Raw genomic sequence first — 12566 nt, 5'->3', positions numbered from 1 at the left:
CAAGAGCTTACCCTAGAGGTCCATCTCATTAATAGGGTCTAGAGAGAGAAAGAGAGAGAAATAAAGAACTCAGCCTAGCAAACACCATCTATCTCACTTCCCTACAAGTGATTCCCAAACAGCATTAGCTATATATCTCACTTCACTATAAGAGCTAAGTAAATACAATAAGTACCGGTAGGAGAAAGGCACAATACAGTACTTGAGAGCATCGTAAACAGTTAGTGTGTGTGTTTGTGTGTGTCTACACACCATAAGACAAGAAGTCACATTTTTTACTGTAATAATAAGCTAGGTAAATAGATTAGTCAGTGCAAATGCATATATTTTTTTTATGTCATTTTATCTAAACAGGTAGGGTGTTTTTTTTGTACATAAATAGCTTATATAACTTATATAAGTGTGAGATATTTTCTGCTCTGTTATCATTGTACAAATTTCAGCATTTCTAATTTAAAATTTAATTAATGCATCTTACATTTTGCCTGTTATACAGTTCAGAAAATATACACATGGATTTTACTGACATAGTTTAATTAAACATAACCTAAAATAAATAATAAAAATGAAGTATTTGTGATTTCTATTTCTTAAGTGAAATTTTAGCACAAAAAGCTAGATTTTTATATGATTATTAAAAAGTGGGGGAAAAAATATCTGTAATTTTGGGTAGACAATTTAGTCAATTAGTAAATTTTCATGTCAAAATGTTTTATGAAACTGTACTATTTTCTAATGATTTCTATTATTATTATTATTATTATTATTATTATTATTATTATTATTATTACCACATTTGTAGTTTTAATTAGTAATTTTTTTAATCTAAAACCTAAATTGTTTTATTATAATCATTATTATTTTAAAGGACACGAGTGAAGTGTATGAGTGTGTGTTAGTGAGGACATGTTTGTGTGAACGAGTGATGCTGTAAGTGTGAGTGATGCTGTCCTGCCCTCCTCGTTCTCCCTGGTGCACTCTGGTGCACATCAGAGATGGAGACAGCAAAGGGCAAACGGTTTCTGTGTGTGAGTGTGTCATTTATAGACAAGGTCTGGACTGGAGCCACTTTACTTCAACCTTCTTTCACACTCCACCATTCCCCCACCTCCGCCCTTCCCAAACATGTACACCTCTTTTCTCTTCTGGGGCAAACTGACATCAGTGCCAAACTACACACACACACACACACACACACACACCCTCTGGAGTTGTACTGACAGCAGAACTCAGCCAGAAGGCAGACAGACGTTGTGCTGACCAGCACAAACCTGAAGACACAGCGGCCCAAGGGCAGTTGCAGGGAGGGAAAGAGGGAAAGTGAGGGAGGACAAAGAGAGAGAGAGAGAGAGAGAGAGAGAGAAAGAGAAAGATGAGAGGAGCAGGGTCAGACCTTCTCTTCTCCAGCCTGCTGGAATGCCAAAACCAGCCGGCAGGGTCAAAGCATGATGCTCAGCAGAATTCATAAATGCGGCCGTCCTCTTTAACTGGGCCACAATGTAAATTACTCCCAACTTTACAAATTATGGCGTGGCTGCACATTTGTATAGACAAGATAGACTGAATTGTTTTAAAGTGGTTATAGCGACTTAATTAACATGTGTAATAATTCGTTTACAGGCATTTAAAGAAATCAATGATGGTTATCAATCTCTACCTGTAAGAGACACAGGGTTTTTTAAAACGAATAAACGACACAATGCCTTTTTTCTCGTGTTTGACTCTTTCACTAACAATCGATTTTTGGTTAATAAAATACTTGTAAAATCTGAATATGAAGAATACAGTAAAACCATTTCTGAATTGCACAGCTGTATCAGGAAATGACATAACTGTCAGGACAAGTACAGTCTAAACATTATGTGTTTTTCTTTTATTTTCTATTACATTTTCTGGACATGCATTTGTGTTAACATTTAAAAATAATTAGGCAATCATGTTATAGCATATCCATAAAAATCATTTTCAAAACTATCAAAGAGCTGATAATAAAGTTACTGGCATTTCTATTGATGGCTTTGATATACAACAGCAAAAATAATACATCCAACCATTAAATTTCTTCTATGTTTGCAGACACAGCAACTTGCCTTGACCAAAGATCATTAATTGTCAACGAGAGCTGTCAATTTCCAGCTACTAAAGTGACAGAGTCCAGTTGTGACTAGATGTCGGCTTGACCAGCGACACTATAAAGTTAAGAATAGTTTAACTTTATGTAAATATATAGTGACTTGGTGCAGCAACTACCAATGGGAGTGAAGATTAAAGAGCATACATTATATATGGCAAAGAGCACACACTGCTTTTCCTTCATCTTCTATGATATGATGCAGATATTCACCGCTGAATTTTAAACACAAATCTTTCCTTTTAGAGGCCAAAAACTGATTTGTTGTCAGCAGTAAAGCTAGGTGCATCATCGACTGATGAGCATTATTCTATGGCAATATATTATTCGGCCTATACTTTTTGCTGACATGCAGCGATACAATCTGTGTATGTTTGAATGTAGCATCAGACTGGTCAGATGTAGAGCCTCCTTACATTCCTACATAACATTACATATTTTATCTTAATGGCTGTTTACTTTTTTATATTTTATGATTAAGAGTTGACCATCTGTCAGGATCATGTTTGTGAGTTTTGTAAGATCATGTAGTGATTCTTCATGCATGTGGAAAAGTGAACTGTTAAAAGTCCTGTTTTTTTATATTTGTTATTTCTCCCAAAAAAACACAAAATATATACAGTATATAGTGCTTAGTGTCTGGTGTCTGGTGTCAACCTAAAAATCATAATTCACATAGTATATGTGTTTAATATGCAGCAATGCCTTCTTTAAAAAGAAAAGCAATTAATAATTTCTAAAAAACAATCTGTGGAACTGTTCATTTGTAGTCAGTTTCCATAACTAGGTAATCAATTCTGACCTTCACGTACAATTACTGCATTGTTGCCATGCTTAGGTGAAAGGCACAGAATGTGGTAGGTGTCTTGATGTCCTTATGCATACGCAAGACTCTGAGCAAAAAGGGTGGTGTGGGTTACAAAGTGCACTCTGTTAGACGGGGTATGGTCACTCTCTCTCTCTCTTTTCTTTCTCTATTTCTCTCTCTCTCACACACACACACACACTCATACACACAGCAACACACACACAGGTCACTCCCGGTCTCTGCAGGTCAGGTGCCGCTTGGCTCGCCTGGAGCCTCATTTACATGCATTAGCATACTGACAGAAAGCGTCAGAGAGTTGGAGTTGACCCAAAACCAGAGAGATAGACAGAAAGAGAGTTTGTGTGTGTGTGTGTGAGAGAGAGAGAGAGAGAGAGAGAGAGAGAGAGAGAAAATAGTTAAAAAATAATAAACAAAAATTAAATGACTAACGCTGCATTGAGTTTTTGTTTTTTCCATACAACAGTAATAGAAAGAACTTGTGAAACCTTACTGCATGTCATTGTCCTGTGATGAATTCAATATGATTGAAGTGTTATTTAATATCTCTCTCTCTTTCTTTCATTCATTTTCTCGTACTCTCTCTGTTTGTCCTCTCCTGCTGAGGGACACTGATGTGTGTTTACTGGTGTTGTGTCTCTGTGCAGGGAGGCTTGTAGCACAGCGAGGGTCTCACACAGGTGTGAAACACACACACACACACACACACAAACAGATTGTCCTGGAATGATAAACAGAGTATGAATATTAAAGAAGGTATAATTGCTGGAATACAGCTTAATGAACAAGCCAAAGAATATAGACCAGATTGTGAGAGGCTCGGCAACTTAAAAATACAAAGACAGAAATATAAACCAAGATACCAACACTGTAAATACAATAGGCATCATGGATCACGTTTCATCGAAAGAGAGAAGGTTATATAGCAAACATTATTTCTTTATATAAATAAAAGTGCATTCTTTACAGAACAAGGAATCATGCACATACTTTCTCAGGTTGAAGTTACACCAATCAGGTGAATGTTTTAGAAAATGCTTCCTAATAAAGGTTATAAATTCATTATTTTTTTCTTAAAACTAACATTTTTTCATTTTTCCATGTTACCCAATTTTGTAACAATCCATATGAATGCTACTCTTACCCATCACATGTGTATTAATCAACCTAGAGGAACAGAAAACTTATCTTCAGCATGTTCTATATGCTGAATGTCATAATATCACAAGCATAAACTGCATAGAAACATATCATGCACTGTAAGTAAGTCTTGGAATAAAACAATAATTTTTACCTCATTTTTTAGCATACTGAGTGAAGCTAGCTTCAGGTGTAAAACTGTTGTGCTTTACAGCATTAAACTGATTAAACTTAAAAGGTTTATGAAACTAATTTTATATGTTACAGTAACATGGATATCATACAGTATCAGGATTTCCAAATGGATCATTTTTAGATCATAAGTTCTTCAGGTTTTCACACAAAGATCATACAAAGATTACAGAGAGAATACAATGATTTCTTCTGATTTGTTGAATTTTTTTTTGTGTGTCAGCCATTCTGTATTCTAAACATAAGCATTAAAAAATACATAGATAAATAAATAAATAAATGCATTAGACATTAACTATACGCTATCTATTGGTCTGGAGGATCTAATTTTCCTTAAAATGGACTAATATCATCTGTTTCTAAGCGCAGACACCGTGAAAAGCACAACCTTTCTGCATAAAGTGAGCTAAATTAATTTATTATATATTAATCTTATTCAAATAGCATAGTGGTAACCTCTACCACTGTGCTATTTGAATAAGATTAAATATAAGCTTGGTTAAAATATGTTAACCCAGAATATGGCACACAGAGTGAAAGTTTGATATGTTGCTCTGCAACATATACCTGTGCAGGGATGATATTATTTACTAAATATAAGATACTGCAGATACCTGTATGTTGTATGTGGAAATTTTTCTGTGAGGCTGTGAGGGTTTGAATTACTTTGAATTTGATCTGTTTTAAATACACTCATAAAATTCGGTTAAAATTAGAAGAGTTGTAAGTGGCTACGTCCTCTATCACTATGTTGTCACTTTAAATGAAGGTCTTTTAAATTATTCTCATTATCACTTCAATAACGGTTACATCTACAGTTATAACAGGTCTATGACATTTGTGTTAATTAAGAATCATCCCAGTTTACTGCAATTTAAGCTCCAGACAAGAGTAAGTCAGAAGAAAAGTTTTTGAGAGATGATGTATTGCTGCCACAGTGGACTAGGCAGACAACCATCTGTCTACAAACTCCCACAGTACAAACATTGTGTTATGGCACTGACTCACACACAAACACACACACACACACAAACACCCACATGCACCTGACAGCACAAACTATTACATCTCAGCTTGAAGTTTCGCCAGAGGCCCAGAACAAAAGAGGGCATGTCCACCTCGTGCGGTGATATCATAGATACTTAGGGCTCTTCTTATCACTCTCTTTCTCTAACACACACACACACACACACACACAAACTGTTTGTGGGAAGCACAATAAGATCTGGTCACCATACAGCGAGGCTGACAGTAGAGTATTGAAGAGCTATTGGAGAAGAGAGAGGCCTCTGTGTGAAGGAGAACAGAGAAGAGATGGCATGTGAGGAGGAAAGACAGACAAGGACAAGAAAGAAAGAGAGAGAGAGAAATAGCTGTCAGACAGTCCTCACATACTGCTTTTTTGAGCCCTCCATCACTAAGATGCTCATTCTGAATTGGTGTGTGTGTGTGTGTGTGTGTGCACGCATACGGGTGCAGGTGGTGTCTTGTTGCCAGGGGGACGTGTGGTGCAGTCTGGGGCTTTTGGTCCCCTCACACCCTGTTCACAGCTGTGTGTATGGGAGAACCTGCTGGAAAACACACACATCCATACACAAATCTTCCACTTTTGAGACTTGACAGGACTAAACTAAACAGAGCTCCTCTGTCTCGTCCTTACATCACACAGAATGCTTCAGACCGCACACAGTTGACAAACAGTCTTTATGGACATGGGTCAATGATCCAGTTAAGACATCATGCGCAGAAGCTGAAACAGATTCAGTCATTCAGATAAATTCAATTTTGGGACATCTGATTTAAGCAAGAAATATTTTCTGTCTAAGTGAATTTTATTTCTAGACACATGTCTCCTTTTGACCAGTAAAATCAAATTTAGTCTTTTTTGTCTGCATTTCTTTTGTCATTTGCATTTGATAAAATGTGGAAAATCTGAGACAAATAGATCAACATGACAAAAAAAAAAAAAACCTGGTTGGGGCCTGGAGCAATGCCGCAGTGACCCACAATTTTACATTAAACCTTTTTTTTTTCAGAATACCTTCAAGACTTTGTGTAAAACTTAATCTATGGCACAATTTTTACATTGTCAGTTACACTTAAAAATATTGAAGTATACTATAGTTTCCTCTGAAAGAAGTACAATAAAAGTAAGTTAATCTGAAATTTACTTGGATATACTAACACGTGCATTAGATAATGTTGAAATGAGAGCCAAATAACCTTAGTGTGCTTTTAGATGTACGATTAATAATATGGTTCTAAAAAGATTTGCTATTTATTAAATACATCTAGATTAGATCCACATATTTCTATTAACTATCATATTAATATTTACATTATATTATATTAATAATGATTGTTTCAGCAAATTATATGTTTGTGAATCCAGTTGTATGCTTGTGTGACTGCAAGCTCAAAAGTTCTAAAAGATGTGGTGTTTTTATGTCTCAGAAAAAATACCAGCCCAGGATTTTAAACCTCATGTGATTGGAGAGAACATGCAATATTTTTTATTAGTTTTGTGGCTAGTTTTGTGTACTGATGTTATCTTTAGTGGAGAATTCAAACATAAGGAGAAGGTGTAACAAATGCAGTGGGAAAATCTATCTAAACACCTTTCCTTACATAGTAAATGTCACAATTTGAATAAGGTGGTGAAATTACAAAGTGTAACTGACATAAGCCTAATCAAATTTGTTTGTAATCAGAAACAACTTGCCAAAATGTTCCTGTGCTGCAGTCAGGATATCTTCAAATGCAATTTATCTCATTTCTTTTGATTTTTGGAGTAACCACACCAAATGCCATAACTTGCAGTTGAGATAAATGAAAAATTCAGAAAGTTCAAAAAAGCCTGTAGATTTCAGGACAATATCTAGTTGGAAATGTCAAAATTTCACTATGTGAAGGGTTTTCCCAGGTTTTCACACTGCTTAATCCACTTACAGTATATGTCTAAAATTATTTGTTACTGCTCTGCAAACACACAATGATATCATTAATATAGCAACCAGTGTGGATATGTGAGCAAATATAACAACAGTATGAAAAATTTTGAGAATTTTCATTCACAGTTGGTCTCTAGTCGTGTGTGATGCAGATTTAAAAAAATAAATAAATAAACCAGATTTACTCTGCTGTGTGAACAAAGTCAAAGATACAACTAGTGACTTTTGGTAATCTGATCCTCTCTACAGATATTGACTAATAAATCACCGAACATCAGTGCTGGAAATGTGTAACAATGAAGAATTTATTATGACAATGGAGGACGAGGAGTTTGGGGTTGGATGGCTCACTGCTACACATACACTCAATTGCAACAATAACAAGGCAAGACACCAAGTCTACAGGGCTTAATTTCCCCAGTGACCCTGTATGTCCACACACACACATATATGTATACATGCACATCCAGTATAAATGTTGTTAGGTGTGATTCTGTGCTTAAATTCTAATTCTAAATCTCGGGGTGTTTACCTCCACTAATGAACTGCTCTGACTCGGCACAAGAGAGTTAATTTAGCCACTGGTTTGAATGTGGTTTGTGTGTGTGTATGTGTGTGTATGTGTGTGTGTGTGTGTGTGTGTGTGTGTATGTGTGTGTGAGAGAGAGAGAGAGAGAGAGAGAGAGAGAGAGTGGAGGAGGTGTGCAACATGGGTTCATTTAGCAGAAGAAAATTGGCAACTCAGTGGCTATGACATTTACAAGCAATTAAGCGCTGGTGATGGAAGAAAAGAGGAGAGAATGAAGGATGGAGGATAAAAACAGGGAGGATACCTGTGACCTGTAGCTACCTGATCTTCAGAAAATAGAAAAACTCTTTTGTGGGCAAATACATTACAAATGTGTGTTAGAGAAGACTTTTGTATCTGTTTGAAAGCTATTTTTAATTACAAATAAATGTGTCCATGTGATTCCTTGCCTAATTTCATGGCATATATTATAATGACCCCTATTTTTCTAGCCACAAATCTTCCTTTGCATAGCTTATCTAATCTAAATAGCATCTAACAGCTAAAACAGGTGCAGGTAATTCTATTTCTATTTTTATTGAAACTCTATTTTTATTCTATCCTATTCTGTTTTAGTCTACTTTAATGACACGGCCGTAAAAAAACAAAAAAAACAAAAAACATTTCACTGAGTGAGTATGTGCTTTTTTATGTTGTAGTGTGTATGGTTGTTTATGTGACAAAAAAAATTGAAACAGCTAAAACATCTAAATAGAAACAACTAATAGTCAGCAAACATTTGCTAAATCTTAAGCTAGCGTTTATTATGATTGCCTTGTTCTTAATGAATTGACTAAACAAAACAAGTCTTTTACAATTACGAATACAGCCCAAGCAATACATACACTATTCAGAACTGACCAGTATTTTTTAAACATTATGTAAATTCTTGAAATAACTTTGAATAAAATGTTTAAAAGTGGCTGACATGAGTGATCTGAGTGTAAATAATTTCACATTGTATTATTTCAGCAGATTACAGGGTGATTTTTTTTTTTAAATAAAATGTTTTAGACCAGTGTTTTGTATTTTAAAGACATAACAATTATGTACTTAGTCTTTAGTCTTATCTTCATTATTTCAATTTATTCACTGAACATTAATTAATTATAATTAATAATTACATAAATCCAGGGTTTTGTATTTTTCTTTCTTTACAAGTATTAAATAGTCACCGCACACTAGGGGGAACATATGGGGTAAAGTAGTTGCCCATCATGTGTTTCATTTAACATTACATGGGCAAGTACAACATAATCAGTGAATTGTTGTATGATTGAATCAGAACATGGCACCATTTAATCAGACAGTCTAAAAGAGGCTCCCTCCACGCATATACACACACACACACACAAAGTGAGCATACAAAAACATGCGCCTCGTGCCCGAGCGTTACTCAATACATTGCGGCTGACTATGGCGCCCGCCTCCATCAGCAACAGCTGCTGTGAAGCGATGATGTCGTGCGGCACAATACGGCATGTGAGCGCCTACAATGGCGGTAGTGTGCGGACACCATGCTGTCACGGCCAGCTCTCCGACTCGCACCCCTTTCTGCTCAAACTGTTGTGCTGTTTGTTTGGAGGTCTGTATTGGAGGACCCGGTTCCCCCAGTGGCCCCTGAAAAAGGAGGAGGCTTGTGCATTCACTGGCCTGCAAACACACCACAATGCAACATACAAGGGGGGGAAGTAGGTCAGAGGAAGGTGGTCTGCAGACGTGGAGTGTTATTTTATCACTGCTTTTAGGACTGAAAAATAATTTCTGGCGTTCTTGGTATGATGGGTGAGAACGATGAACAAAGAACTGTGGGGTCTCTTGAACCACTGTTACATTGTAATCTTGTTAAATCCTCCTCGATTATTACCTACTGTGTTTTGATGCCCATTTCTAGACCTCTAATGAGCCATAGGTGGCATCTCTCTCTCTCCTTTTCATTCTTAGGTCTCTCTCTTTCTCCCATGGGTTCTGCAAAGGGGACATGCAGCACAATTTTTAATTGTGTCTTCGTTATCATAGCACCTGAACTCTACTGGCTCATGTCTCATCTCTCTCTAGTGCCTTTACAGAATATCTTGTTTGTTTCTTGCTGCAAAACTAATTGCCACTTAATGACATTACTGTATTGGCTTCAGAGTAATACACCATTTAGAGATGTCTTAGCCTCCCAAACTCCTGATACAAGAGTCAATATTTAGTCTTTGAGATTTAGATCATTTTTCATAATTTTTCTGCAGTTATATTTGATCTACTATACTACTTATATAAGTTTATTGTTTTTCTTTTCACAGCTCATTTTTCTTCAAATTTGAATATTTTACAGGGTATGGTCCATCTCGTCTGATTGCCTCTGTCTAATTGTGATCATAATGCACTGCTTACTGTCACAACTTGGGAACAGCCTGTCCACAGACAGACTGGCCTTATCTTATCTGCCCCAAAAGACTATCTCACGCACCTCACAGCTACACACATATTCTCTTTGCCCCCCCAATCCTTCCCAGACACCACTATCCTCACACACACACACACACATACACACACACACACACACATAAAAACAGGAAAGTCACCAGGGGCCAATGAGGAACCATGCTGTGACAGTGTAGCTAACAGGCAGTGTTGGGAATAGGCATTCCCAGGTTAGGAGACTATGAGAGGTATTGTAGAATAGAGTAGCTAACAAGGCCAAACTGGGAATTATAATGTGCAGCAGTGGGAAAAGGGGACTGGTGGTGGAACCTGACTGCGAAAACATGGTTAATTATGTGTCTATTTATGAACAAGTGGGGAAATGGTACTTGTGCTAATTTATGTTGCTGTTCATTGATTTAGCAAAGGTCTTTATGTTTTGAGTTGTCAATTCTAATAACAGAGTAGATGAAATGCATAAACATATGGTGAAATTCAGTTTAAATCAAGAAAATATTCAATATGAATTTGAATACACAGCAAAGGGTTGTCCATAGGGTAAAGTGGAGGTGTGAAAGCGTGTGTAAATTGTCTTCATTTAGCTAATGAAGCGAGATGGTATTGTAAACATAAAATCCTTCTCAGCCTCCATCTAATATAGCAAAGAATCAAACAGTGAAATTCAATTATCCAGTTTTGTAGTGCATAAAGTTTCACAAGTAGCCTACAGTCCCCAATATGTGTCTAAGTGCTCTGAGAATAAGTGTTTCTGCACTGTAAAGAATATAAAGCAGCTGTATATAACACAGATCCTGACCACAGCACAGGTCTTATGATCAGCTGAGCAACAATCATAGCAGAGGTTTTTCTTTTTTATTTAGATGAACATGTAAACAAACTTTATTTAATTAATTTATTTATTCATTCATTTATTTATTCATTTATTTTTTTTTTTTACTTTTATTTTTTACATTTTTACACTTTCTGATTACAGACATTCTTGAGACATTCTCAAGCTCTTCATGACAACTTTTATGTCTGCTTTCCGTCTATATTTGCACACTTCCTTGCCAGATGCAAACTCTTTGCCAATTTAATCATTAAATACTAATTTTATACTAAACACTGAAAAAAAATACTGACAATTTTACAGTAATTTACGGGCTATGTGGTTGCCAAATATTTTACTAGTAAATAAACAGCTGTAAACATTTGCTGTAAACTCAGAAAAGTATTGTAATATTTTAAATAGTATAAAATTACAAATAATCCAACACACTGGGCTACTTGATGCAGGCCGCAATTGAGCTGAAGATTAAGGGACTCAAGGAGACAACCATAGCAGTTTGGCAGTATTAAGATTTGAACTCCTGAACTGCAAGGAGCCATAACACCTCAGCCACTGTAAATAGCACAACTCGCTATAGAGAGAGAGAAAATTAAGTAAAGTTTTCCTGACAGAAGTGGAAGGTTCAACCCTTGAGTCTGGCGCCTTGGACCACTCGTCCATCCTGACACTTAAAAGACTGCTCAAATGATTCTTCAGAGATACTGTAAATTTGTTTTCCAGCTGGCCGTTAGGTATACTTTTATACACGGATCAGGCATAACATTATGAGCAGTGACAGGTGAAGTGAATAACACTGATTATTATCAGTGCAGATTATCAATTGCAGATATTAATCAGCAAGTGAACATTTTGTCCTCAAAGTTGATGTGTTAGAAGCATGAAAAATGGGCAAACGTAAGGATTTGTGTGAGTTTGACAAGGGCCAAATTATGATGGTTGGATGACTGGATCAGAGCATCTCCAAAACTGCAGCTCTTGTGTGGTGTTCCCGGTCTGCAGTGGTCAGTATCTACCAAAAGTGGTCCAAGGAAGGAACAGTAGTGAACCGGCAACAGGGTCATGGGCGGCCAAGGCTCACTGATTCACATGACGATCAAAGGCTGGTCAGGGCTGTTTTGGCAGCAAAAGGGGGACCAACACAATATTAGGCAGGTGGTCATAATATTATGCCTGATCTATATATATTGCAAATTCAAAGACTTGTCTGTTTGTTTCACAAAATATAATAACATCACTCTCAGTTATTATTATTGTTTTATTAATCACATTATTACATTATTATTAGTAGTAGTATAATGACAACAGTAAATAGTTTGTATATTTGTGTATGCATAATCCATCATACTCTGTGTGTGTGTGTGTGTGTGTGTGTGTGTGTGTGAGTGTGTTGTGTGTATTTTAAGAGCAGGTTGACTGCGGTCTGTTTATTGCCCCATGGGTAAAAACAAAGGTCGTAGCACAGTTTGGCACACTTGGCACAGGCACGTATGTGTGTG

Source organism: Hemibagrus wyckioides, linkage group LG06 (genome assembly GCF_019097595.1).
Source record: "Hemibagrus wyckioides isolate EC202008001 linkage group LG06, SWU_Hwy_1.0, whole genome shotgun sequence".
Lineage (NCBI taxonomy): Eukaryota > Metazoa > Chordata > Actinopteri > Siluriformes > Bagridae > Hemibagrus > Hemibagrus wyckioides.
Note: the sequence above shows the minus strand (reverse complement) of the source record.